The 13576-nt window shown below is 36.5% G+C and overlaps 1 protein-coding gene across 3 annotated transcripts in view; it reads left to right on the top strand.

Annotated features, from left to right (window-relative positions):
• Glra2 (glycine receptor alpha 2) overlaps nucleotides 1–13576 on the top strand; it is a 201268-nt gene that overhangs the window by 96042 nt on the left and 91650 nt on the right. The gene's annotated exons all lie outside the window — the stretch shown is intronic.

The following is a 13576-nucleotide window of genomic DNA, read 5'->3' on the forward strand; positions in this document are numbered from 1 at the left end:
GGAGAGGAGGGGGGGAGGGTGGGAGGAGTGGGAGGCTGGGAGGAGGTGGAAAATTTTTTTTTCTTTCTCAATAAAAAAAAAACAATAAAAAAGAAAGCAAATATATGCAAGAAAAAAAAGAATCATACTGCAAATAGCTGTGTTTTCTGATGGTTTTAGGCGACCCCTGTAAAAGGGTTATATGACCCCCAAAGGGCTTACAACCCCCAGGTTGAACACCATTGGCTTAGGATAATACCCCTTGCAACACAGGCACTCACTGAGCATTTGTCCTAACATTTCAGTGAGACAATCTTTCAGTGAAGAAAAGCCCAAGGTTAAAACTATCCTTGGATCGCAGTCTCTTACTGACGTTGAGTCCATGACCAAGCCAGTTGTTAAATTAACGATCTCTAGTGTTACTGTGGTGTCTAGAATATTTTTATGCATCAAGTTTTCTACAGCATGTACTGTAAAAGTAATTCCTTTCTTCATCCTTTAAACTTCTATCACTCTTCCTCAGGGAATCACCCAAATTTTCTTTCCTAGGTGGATAACCATGACCCTGATGCTGAGAAATATCAAACTGTAAACCATAAATCCTATGGAGGCAGGGAGACATTATGTTCTTAGTATAGCACAGAGCTTGACATCAAACAGATGTTCAGTGTGTATGTATCAAAGAAAAACTAGAAGAACTGGAGGAAAATGGATAATTTTCCACTGAAGGAAATCCCACATCAGAGGAAAAAAATCTTCAACATTTGAATATTTCAATTATGCCCTGTATACCTTAGAACTTATTTTCTCTTGTAATGAACTTGTTTGTGTCCTTCTGTACACAATAACAATGTTTTGCTAATTTAGGTTCTAGTATGGGAGACCTAGTCCAAGTTAACCCTTCAGTTCAGGCCCTCTGGGTCTCTGTGCCTTCTACCCCTCAAACACTATCTATTCTTAGCATTTGCAAGTCTTCTGTTACTTTGTAAGATTCCAAACTCTTAAAACTCTTGGGAAATCCAGCCACAAGGACTGTTTTATGTAAGCAGGAGGGAAGCTCAATATTATTTAAGCGATTGACATCATTTGTTCGTTTTACCTTTAATGTGAATGCTTTCGTGTATCTTTAATTACATTGCTTGACATAACTGTTGCAATAATAAACAGAAATCCTATAAAATATGTGAAAATATTCATAGTAAAAACAGTTGTCAAATGATGATTTGTCCAGAACATGTTTCAGTTTTGGTTTGGTTTGGTTTGGTTCTTCGAGACAGGGCTTCTCTGTGGATCTCACCCTGTAGACCAGACCTGGAACTCACAGAGATCTGCCTACCTCTGCCTCCTTGAGTGCTGGGATTAACCGCCTGCAACACTACCACCTGGTTTAGAACACATGCTTCAGAAGGGAGCATTACATGTTTAGCCATCCAATCGGCCTCCTTAGTAGGAAGATTACTTTATAACTGTTTCTACACCTATGCACTACTTTCCCTTTTCATTTTCCTGAGATAGTAACAGCCAACCCACAGGAAGCAGAGACACATTTTAGTGCCTGTAACTTTTACTTTGTTTAGGTTGAAAACTTAGCTTACAAAGTAGCAGCTTTCCTTGTGCTATTTTCACATACAGTTTCGGTTGACGCCCCCTATACATTCCTTCCACTATTTGCTTGCCTTCAAAATTTGTGTTGGAGGTAATAAAAAAAAATGCTGTTCTTGAATTTTCTATTTTTTTGCTGAGAGGTAAGAGGTACATAGCAGATGTGCTTAGGAAAGGAAGTAGACAATGCCTTGCCATAGTTGTCTGGAAGGTACCAAACATTGTGTGATAATCTCACAAGGCAAATACTTACTGAGGAAATGCATTGTTTGCACCATGTGGAAGGAATATGACACAATGAAAAGAGCCAACACGTTCTGTTCTATCACATAGACTACATTTTCTGAGAATCCCCTCCTTTTCCTTTTTACTGGAAAAATATATTGAGGTCTAAATTAAATGTTGCATACAATTCATATGTGCACATTATAGAAGAAGATACAAAGCATTTTCAGTATCCCCTGCAGGTTCTATTTCCTATTCAGATCAATAGGCACTCAAATTTCTTATTTAACATTTGGTTTATTTTTCTCTTCTAAAATTACCTTAAGTAGCATTTTTATAGTCTGTGTTCTCTCATGACTGGCTGCTTACAGGAACCCTCTTCCTCTGAGATGTAGTCATGGGATTTGTGTACTTACTTTTTTTTCCCTTCCTTGTTCCTTCTCTTGTCAATCCACATCTTTTCCAGTTGTAGGCCATCTTGTCTTGTATCCTCAAAAGTTGGTATGTGATTTCATGGAAATATGCACGTATTCATCTTGAGAATATAGCTATAAACCAAAAGGTTGGGCAATAGACTATGAATATACTTAATTCCAGTGTATGTTAAAGATTTTCTCAAGTAGTTCAAAGAATTAACTCTTTCAGCAATTTACTACAATTCCTAATACAATGGGTATCATTATTTTCAGGAACTTTTTGTTCAAGTACTCAAATGTTTCTCTGGTAGCTCATCATAGTTTTGCCTGGCATGCCTCTAATGCCTAATGATACTGAAAAAACATTCTTTTTGTGTGTAATGTCCCTTTAGTTATCATTTATGAAGTGCTTGTTCTGTTTGTGTCCATTATTTTAGTATGAAAGTACAATTCAAGTAGAACTCATATCCAACACTCTGTTGAGTTCTACATGATTTACCTAAAGGAGTCAAATTAGCTTTTGCCTTTTTAGAAGCTCTTTGTGATAACTTTAGAACAGTGGTTTTAAAAGGATCAGTTTCTTCACGATTAGAATTCTATATTGTAAACTTTCTTTCCTGCATATTTTATCACATGTGTAACAAATTCCACAGTTTAGTGAATCAAATAAAGCACATGAATGAAAATAGCATAATGAAATCCATTATTTTGTATGCTGATTTATCTGAGTTTGAGGATTCTGATGCCTTGTCTCTATAGTAGGGATTGTAACAGGACTTGCCTCATTATTTTGTACTGATCACTGGAACTATGGGAAGTTCTTCAAGTGAGGCCCCATTTAGAACAAATCACCAATGGGCATTGGCCATTGATACTATTCTGCAGGTTTCAGATCAGGTTTTTACTGTATCTAATCAAGTTTAGAACGTTACCCAACAAATGTGGAAATAGTTGACCTATTGATGTATTGATTAGCCTACTGACTGGACAATATCTGAGTTGAAGTCTAAAACTCTAGGCCTGGCTGTATAAAACAAACACTGAAATGATCTCTGAAGCCTGCTGTAAAGGTTTGTTCAGGTACATTTGGTTTTGAGGATACAGAATATATCTAATGGTTCCATTAGTATATGAGTTAGGAGCATCCAGACACATTATAGTTATTCATGACTAGCAAATTTTCATTCAGGTTCTGAGGAGAAACTAAAACATTTAGGAGCAAAAGAGTTGTTTCTTTTCCAAACAGCCCTGAACACAGGAATCTTTTAATAGTCTAGGAACTTAGGTTCTATAAGAATTATTTTGTGAAACCTCTAGAATATTCCATAAAAGTTACAGATTTAAGGGCATCTTAATGGCTAGAAAAAGCAAGTCCAAAGTGGTAGGGGAAGAAACCACCTAAAAGAATTCTCTCTGCCAGTAACTTACAGGAAGCCATGAGCTTTTTCTCTCATTAGGTCCATCTGCCTGGGCCAGGTGCCTGGCAGTTCTTCCGCTAATGAGAATCTGCTCTTCTTAATACTGAAAGAAATAAGTCTTCATCTCTACCCTTTTGCATGTGCCAGTTGCATGTCAGAAACAATTTTTCCAGAAACAGTCACTTTTAGACACAGCCAGGAAGGCTCGTTCAGTGTTCCAGCTCCTTGCAGAGTGGATGCAATGAGGACAGAGAAGCATCCCAACTGCCTGTCTTTCTTCTGCTGGCTTGCTAGATTTAGAAAGGAATCATACAATACATATCCTTTATCAAAAAATATCATTAAGATATTGGCTTCCCATAAATGTACATATAAAAATATGTGATTTGTACTTTTTTCATAATGCATCCTGTTACGGATATGTGGATTTCTTGGTATTGGTATTAAATATCCATACAACAGGCAGCTATTTTTTTTAGCTTTTCTTAAATTTCATATTTTTTTTAAAAAATAACTTTCTACTACACGTTTTATAAGAAACTCATCGTCGGGAGTCAGTTGTTTTAAAGAAAGGCAAACCTAGGATTTTGTTTTACGTATTCTTATTGGGGCAGTGTAGGCAGTTCAAAAAAATTCTGCTTATACCTGTGTGATATTTTCCTTTAGAACTTACAGTCTGATGAGGTAACATGTGCCACTGTATATGGTACAATTGAGTCTAGAAGAAGGAGACTATCTGGGTAGGCCAATCCAATCAACTGAGACCCATTAAACAAATGGAGAACTCTAACTGGTATGGAAAACAATCAGAAAGGTACAGGGACTAGAGATATAGCTCTGGTGGTATTGTTTGTTTAACATGTATAAGGCCCTGGGTTGGATTCCAGAACCTTATGAAATCTATGTATGGTAGTACCCTCTAGAGATGGAGGCAGAAAGATCAGGAGTTCAAGGTCATCCTTCACGAAGTAGTTACCTTACCCTGAGCTAAATGAAAGCCCACAAAAAAAAAGACCCCAGCGAATTTCAAAGCACAAGGGATATACAGCTTAGCTTATAGATGCAAGAAGCTATAAGAGACACATGGGTAACTTTAATCATAAGGAACTGAGAGAGGCTCTCGGCTCTCAGAGATCAACAAATTAGGTGCCTCTCTCCCAAAAGAAATTGTGTTCTGCCAATAACTAGGATGAGGGGAGAAGAAGACTCAAGATTCTAATGAGAACACAGCTTTCTGAGACATTGATTTCAACATTGTGACTCTAAACACAGCAGTAAAACATACTCTGTCAGGCTTTCAGCCCAGAGAAATGAGCTGATAAATGTGAGTTGTTAAAGCCACTAAACTCATGGCCTATTTCAAATATATTACATAGCCACAGAAGACTAATATACCCAGTTTTTGCTCACCTTGTTCTCTTAAATGACAATGAATGAGGACAGGATGGAGAAACTAAAATGGTCTGATAAACACTCAAAGATTAGGTCAGGTTATTCTAGGTCATCTCACCAGAAAGCGACTCCACTTATCATCTTGATAGCAATTGTCATAATTGTCATTAGGCCAGGGAACAACGAGTACTGAGCATGTCAGTGAGAGGCTAATGGTTCACTAGATGCCATGTTTACCAATCATTCCCACTTAAATGGGAATTCTAGCAAAATGTGTTTTTGCTTTCGGTTTTCTTCTTAGTTTACGGAGCCCTTCACCAATTCTGTAACAAGAAGACTGAAGTCTAGGCAAACCATAATAGCTCTCTCTCTCTCTATGGAATGGAAAGAAACTTATATCATACATCTTTGCCACAAAACGCACTGTGAAAACATAGGCAAGCTCTTACAAAAGTGAGAGGTAGGAAGTGGAGACAACCCATTAAGCCATTTCCCAAAATCCAGGGAAATAAAATAAGGGGATAGAAGAAAAAAAATCTCTTAAGAGAAATAAGATGGGTTCTTAGTCCTTTTTGTTAGCAGTATCATTTGGATGTGAAATGGTCCCCAAATGTTCATTGGCTAAATGTTTGGTCTTTAACCTGCAGCGCTAACAAAAAATGGTGTGGCCTTAGTTAAGTGATTGGGGTCATACTTTTGAAGAATATTTGGGGTTCTTTACCTCTTATCTCTAGCTCTGCTTAGAAAACAAGCTATTTCTACCACATGATTCCACCATGGTGTACTTTGCCAAGACAGTCCCCAAGCAAACCAGGTCAAGAGACCGTTGTCTAAAACCTCTGAAATTATTAGCTAAAATAGCCCTCTTTCCCTCTTCCTGGGGAAATGAAGACTGCTGGGCGGGGCAAGCCCTTTACCAATGGAGCTGTAGCTCCAGACTTTTGCCTCTTTTTAAGTTGATTTATCCCAAGTGTTCTTTAAAACAATGAAACAATACAGCTGACATAAAGAGAGTTTATTTGTGGTCATTCCACATTTTTCAAAGAATTTATGCATCAAAACGAGCTTTTTGCCTCAAAAAAAGTCAAGTTATGTCATCAGTGGGAAAAATAGATGCAACTGGAGACAGTTATGGTAAGCAAATTAATCTGGTCTGAAAATGCTGCTGTATGGATTTTTAAATTTGTCATTCAGGTATTGTACATAGATGCAGAAACCATGTATGCATGTATTTATGTATGCCTAACATGAAAGTAAAAGCAAAACTGTCCAGGACAACAACAACAACAACAAAACAGTAATAGAGGGAGGAAAAAGAGGGGGGTATGAGGAGGAATATGCCTAAAGTATAAAATTTATGTATGAAATGTCTTTATATAACACCATAGCATGTACAATAAATATATACAATGAAAAATTTAAAATAATAAAATTTAATTCAGATAGTACTTTGTATACCATAGATATCTACATTAATAACTTGTCAATATATCAAGTAAACAAATACATAAATAAAGATAAAGAGACAGGGGACTATATTTATCTACCTTGGGAACAGCTCTGCAAGTCATTTTCCATTGTGTGGATCACAGCCATTGAGCTCTACTTCCCTAAATGTGTCAGCAATCTTTCTCAATACTTTTCACTTTCTTTTTCTCTTATGTAGTTAATAGTAAAGCCTTTCTTGTTCTTTGGACAAAATCTTTTTCAGGGAGAATCTCTTGTAATAGTACTTTATTTTTAGCATTCCTGAATCTTTTCCTTACCAGTACTTGCATCTCTTTCTTTGTTTGATGGAAAATTATGAAGACGAGTAAGACAAAGAAATAAAATGATTATGTAATTTTTATGTATAAGGAAATTGGGGGTCCTATATTTTCATGAACTAATGATATGAAGTGGATATTTAGAAAGTTCTTATTTCAAAGACTTCCCTAATACTTTTGAATGATAAATAATATTTCAATGTTTTATTGACAACATTCATTATATATGACACTGAAATCCATAGGAAAACATTATATTTAGTCTGTACTTTGAGCATATTGGGAGATCATCACCTCTGATCCTCCTCTTTCTCCTCCATTCCAGCCCTGTTAGTCCCTTGTTTCCCAGATAGTTCTGTATGTATATTGATACTATAGATATATAAATATTTCTAATTTGTAGTTTATTTTTTCAGTTGCTGCTTCTCACTCTATGTATTCATGGTTTTGTGTCTCTCTATAAAGTGGTCTGCAAGTAAAAGAAAACATACAATACCACTTTTGGGTATATATCCAAAGGATGCTCAATCATGCTGCAAGCACATGTGCTCAGCTATGTTCATAGCAGCTTTGTTTGTCATAAGCAGAACCTGGAAACAATCTAAATGCCCCTCAACTGAAGAATGGATAAGGAAAATGTGGTACATTTACACAATGGAGTACTACACAACAGAAAAAAATAATGACATCTTGAATTTGGCAGGAAAGTGGATGGAGCTAGAAAACATTATTTCGAGTGAGGTAACCCAGACACAGAAAGACAATTATCACATGTACTCACATACACGTGGTTTTTAAACATAAAGCAAAGAAAACCAGCCTACAAAACACAATCCCAGAAAACTGAGACAACAATGAGGACACTAAGAGAGACTTACATAGATCTAATCTGCTTGGGAAGTATAAAAAGACAAGATCTCCTGAGTAAATTGGGAGCATGGGGACCTTGGGAGAGGGTTGAAGGAGGAAGGGGAGAGGCAGGGAGGGCAGCAGAGAAAATTGTAGAGCTCAATAAAAATCTATAATAAACAAATAATAAAAGACTAACATAATCTGCTTAATATAATTATTTTCAGGAGCACCCATTATCCTGCAACTATCATAGCATCATTGTTTATGGCTGAAATGTTTCCCATTATGTGTATATGCCACATATTCTTTATGCATTCCTCTATTCATGGACACTTAGGCTCACTCTACAATTTATCTACTTGTAAGCAAATACTGTGCAGGCATCTCTGTGCTATACTTACTTATAGTCCTCCAGATAAATACCCCAAAGTAGCATAACTGGGTTATATGGTAGATCTATCTTAGGTTTTGGGGGAATCTTCATACTTATCTCCAAGGCATCATAGTAGTTAGACTAGTTGACATTCCTATCAACATTGCATAAGGGTTTTCTTTTCTCCATGTTCTCACCAGTCTTTGCTGTGGTTAGATTTCTTAATGACTATGATTCTGCCTTGGGTGACATGGAAACACAATGTAGTTTTATGTTTTGGTTTGCTTTGGTTTTGTTTTTGGTATTGGGCAGGGGAGAAGAGTTGGTGCTGGAGACGGAACCCAGAGTCCCAGAGTCTTGTGTTTGCTTGTTGAGGTAGGTGGTTTGGATGAAAACAGTCCCTGTAGATCATACATTTGACTACTTGGTACCAGCTGTTGGTACTTTGGGGAAGGATTAGGAAGTGTGGCCTAATTGGAGGAAGCATGTCACTAGTAGCAAGTCTCTCTCTCTCTCTCTCTCTCTCTCTCTCTCTCCATTTCTCTCTCTGTCTCTCTCTGTCTCTCTCCCTCGCTCTTGAATCAAGATGTATGTAAGTTTTCAACTACAGCTCCACCACCATCACTTCCTGTCTGCTGCCATGCTCCCTGTAACAACAGTCATGGATTCTCCCTCTGAAATTGTAAGCCTCCAATGATAAACCTTGAGCCTTATCATAGCAATAGAATAGATCAATTGTCATAGCAATAGCAAGACACTTGCTAAGCAAATGATCTACCATTGAGGTAAATTCCCAAACCTTTGGTGTAGTTTTAGTTTGTATCTCTAATGATTAGTGAAGTGCGGCATCTTTTTTTCATGTCTTTTTGAACCATTTGTAGTTCATTTCTTGATGACTTCCTCACTCTATTTATTGAATGGGTTATTTGATTTATTGATTTATTTTGGTTTTTTGTATATTCTAAATATTAAGCCTTTGTCAGCTGTATAGAGAGTAAAGATTTCCCCCATAATATGAGCTGTCTCTGCACTTGGTTGTTTCCTTTACTGTGCAAGTCTTTTTAATTTGATGAAGCCCATTTGGATAATATGTAATTTTTGTGAGGAAAAAGTGTAGTTGTAATAACGTGGTAAATAAAGCATTGTAAATACCTGTGCCATTGTCTCCAGTAAAAACCTGAAAAGAAAATGCCCAGAGTCTCAAAACACGGTAATTCATTTTATTATCCTAACTTATGGTATTTCCTCTCCTAAAATTTCAGACGATGGGTTTTATTTATCTTTTTAATTACCATACTTTAAAAATTAGAATGCTTGTATTACCTAGCAGTAAATTTCATTTCCTACTTGAGTGATTCTAAATAGTCTAAAGTATTGCTCTAGACTTAAACATTCTTGCTAGTCAAATTATAATAATTTGAAGGAAAAGGATAAGCAGAAGATAATTCAGTTCATTAGTGGTTTTTGGATTTATGTTTTGAGATAACCAATTGGTTTCTACTTTCTACCTGTCTAATGTTAAACTGTAGTACCAATAACAATACTTAAGGAATGGCATAAATAGCATTCAATATTAAATCATTTACATGTAAAGAAGAATTTTGATGATAGCACAAGTAAAATTGCATCTGGCACGGTTTTATTATATGAAAATTAACGAGAAATATTGATGTTTAAACCACTGATGTGACTTTATGAACCACATGAATTACACACATGGGTAATGATGACTAGGAAAGCATTGATCTATTCTATTTGCTATGCCTATGGCTTGATTTACATACTTGAATAGAAAAAATAGATAACTGTGGAATAGATAATATATTTTAATTTGAGCCTCAGATTCTCCATAAATGTCAAAGTACGTAAGAAGTATTCCTCCTTATCTGGCAAAGGCAAACATTTGCCTGATACTTTTATTGTCCCTGGTTCTCACCATAATGGCTATTTATGCTTCATATTATTATCAGAATATATTTCTCATTCTGTTTCTCTGAAAAAAATGTAAAGAGTTACTGCAAATCCTTTTTGGTCTTTTCCTCTTTGACCCCACAACTTTATACTGCACACAAATATGCATGCAAATGGAAAAGTCATTTTCCCAAGCAAGCATTTTGAAGATAGATACAAACAAAACAAAACTCTCAACATATTCTCTTGCATCTTTGTAATTAATCTAAGAAAAAAATTAGAACAAGAACACAGAGCTTTTGGAATAGTCCACCTGGACTTCATAGACTTGATGCATTATTAGATTGTTGGTTTTCCCATAGAGTCCGATGGGCATCCTTTGGAAAATCATTAAAGAACTTTCGTATGTTGTGTTGACAATGTCCATTTGATGGTGTGTGTTGCTCAAACTTTCCTGTCTTATTTACACAATATCACCATTGATTCTTTGTTAATTAAGAAGTACCACAAATCTAGTGTATGAAAAATTACTTCTACCATCTAACCTGACTTTTCTGTTGCACCATTAAAACTCTTCCTCTCAAATAAGTGAATACAGTTGATAGCACTATGGAAGACCAGGATGAACTAACTCATCAGAAAGAGTAACTACAACAGCCTACAGAAAACTAATCAATTTACTGGTGTACTTAATATCAAAACCTTCTTAAATGTGCTATATCTGTCACATTATTTAATATAAATGTATATGTTTTTATATATTGGATGTGGCATATGCAAATATAGATATATGAATATATTTGCTATAAATATAGATATAAATAATTTAAATATACAGAAATAGATATCACATTTAACACCCATAGACATGTAAGTATGTTATGTAATATTTATTACAGTTATCTATATTAAGGATACTACTTATAGATGATAGAATTCAAACATACACACACATATATATTCTAGACTGAGTTTACATGGATGGCCAGTAAGTAGCAGAGGCCAAATGAGATTTTAAAAATTTCAGAGTACAAATCTATGTACTTATGGTCATTTCTAGGGCATATAAATTCTTTTAATTTGGCACAAAGTATCATATTGACTAGCATGCTTGTTCCTTCGGGACTCTTTCTGAATTTCCTAAGCAATTAATTTAATTTTTTGATTTATTCATCTCACGATGGAATAAGTAGAGATTCTGGCTCACCTAATTATTTCATTGTATAATTTTATAAACTAAGGTAAGAGAATTTCTGTGACTTGCAATCTTTAGAAAGAGATTGTAGCAAGAATAGAATTTGAATTTGAATTCAGAAAATGATGCTCTAAAAACCTCACTTTCAACTACAGCCTCTCTTTTTATCCCCACATAGCTTGTTTAAAACCTTTGCATTGAGAAGAAGTAGAGAAGGTTAACTTAATATAGAGGGCCAGAGTTAGTCTTTGATGAGTATAAAGTGTTTAAGAGACAGTAACTGAAATGTGTAAAAGGTTTTCTGGTAGAATAAGTAAGAATGATATAACACATAAAGGAGGTTTGGCAAAGATGGAGAGAGTTCATGAGCAGGGAAGAGTGGGCATCCTAGTTGTAATAACACACAGCTTTTCCTAGGTGGGCATGATCCCTTGATGATATTGAAGATATTAAGTAACTGTTTATGCTAAACTTCAATTTTCCTTTCCCTTCCTCCAATCTATGTCCCACGACTTTGTAAAAATACATAACAAACACCACCTATAGGTCAGGGTTTCACATGTGCAAAAACCCAAGTAAGTCAAGCAAAATAGGTCATTGCTCACTTTTGCATTTGCTGAACAGAACCCGACATGGTGAAGCATGAACAGATGTTGGACACCATACAAAGGGATTCATCTATAAAAAGGCAAAAAGGAGAAGGAGCTAGGCGAAGAGAGAGTAAGAGAGATAGTAGGGGACTACTTCAAGAATTGCTTTAGGTACAGCCAGACTTGGGAGTCAAAGACCATTTTGTAGAATGTCAAAAATACACCTATTCCACAATACTTGTAATATCTGGTAGAGCCACAACGGAAAACTCTCAAAACTCTCATCCCGAGGATGCTGGAGAGGACAATTTGGAAGTAAAGGAAACAAGCAGTGTGAATTTGCTAATAAAGAACATGCCATAAGTCAGGAAACATGAACGAGGAGAAAACTGATAGGAATCTAAGAAGAGACATTCTTTCATTTATGGAAAGTGGATGGGAGTTTGTGGATTTGTGTGTAAAGGAGTACTTACATTTATAGTCATTTCTCTTTTTTAAAAAAAATCAAAATAGAGTCTTCTCTCATACAACACATCCAAAACACAGTCTTTTTTTCCTTCCACACCTCCCATCTGCTCCCTCTCCATTTCCCTTCACAACGGAGCCCGGCTCCAGGAGACAACCAAACCCAACAAAACAAGATACAATAAGAAAAGACCAAAGCCCTTACACTGAGGCTGGGCAAACAACCCAACAGTAGTAAAAGAGTCCCAAGAGCAGACAAGAGTCAGAGAAATAAGCCCCCTCCCACTGTTGGAAATTCTATAAAACACCAAACTAACAGCCACAACATATTCGCAGAGGACCTGGTGCAGACACATGCTGCTTCTGTCTCTGTGAGCCCTTATGAAGCCTGCTTAAGGAATTTTGGGGGCCATGTTCTCTTTGTGTCCTCCATCCTCTCTGGCTCCTACAATCTTTCCTCTCCCTCTGGGTTCCCTAAGTTCTGAGGGCAGGGACCTGCTAGAGATCTCCAATGTAGACTCTCTCTTTCTGCTGAGGAAGCATCTCTGATGAGGACTGGACAAGGAATAATCATTGAGTATAGCCGAATATCACTTCAGTGATTTTTTTAGATCAATCATGTCTCATGACATAGGTCTCAAATTAAAGCAGACAGTGGTTGGCCACTCCCACAAGTTCTGTGCCACCATTGCCCCAGCACATCTTACAGACGGGACAGATTGTAGGTCGAGGGTTTTGTGCTGGATTGGTGCCCAAATTTCTCTATCCTGAAGAGTATTTTCTTGCACCAAAGAGACTAGAACATAGGAATGAAGGCTCCATACAGGCACCAGCTTGACCACTCTCTACTACCTTCAATGAGCCTTGTGAATAAGATTATGGGAATGCACATAAAAGCTGTGTTTTGAGATGGATAGTATAAGCTTACAAAGAAATGAAGTAGGGGAATTTGAATAAGAAAAACAGCTTAAATGGATGTGAACAGGAAAAGTTAAGAGCACAGATGAAAAATAATGAAATTTTTAGATCAACTGTTACATTGGATACATGAAGGGTAATATGAAATAAAGCGAGCAAGTACAGCATATGACATCAGAGACACCTTTGGATGGCAAACTATATGGTTGGATCTTAACTTTTCAGGTTTTAAAGAGCTAATGACAGTTTGTAAATACAGAAGGAAGACAATGTCTACTTCACAGGTTCTTTTTTTTTGTTTTGTTTTTTGTTTTTTTAAATTTATTTATTTATTAAAGATTTCTGCCTCCTCCCCGCCACCGCCTCCTATTTCCCTCCCCCTCCCCCGATCAAGTCCCCCTTCCTCATCAGCCCACATTGGAGCACCGGACAGAAATCTCAAGGTCCAAATCAGGAGCAGAAGGAGAGAGAGCA

This window comes from Microtus ochrogaster, chromosome X (assembly GCF_000317375.1).
Source record: "Microtus ochrogaster isolate Prairie Vole_2 chromosome X, MicOch1.0, whole genome shotgun sequence".
Lineage (NCBI taxonomy): Eukaryota > Metazoa > Chordata > Mammalia > Rodentia > Cricetidae > Microtus > Microtus ochrogaster.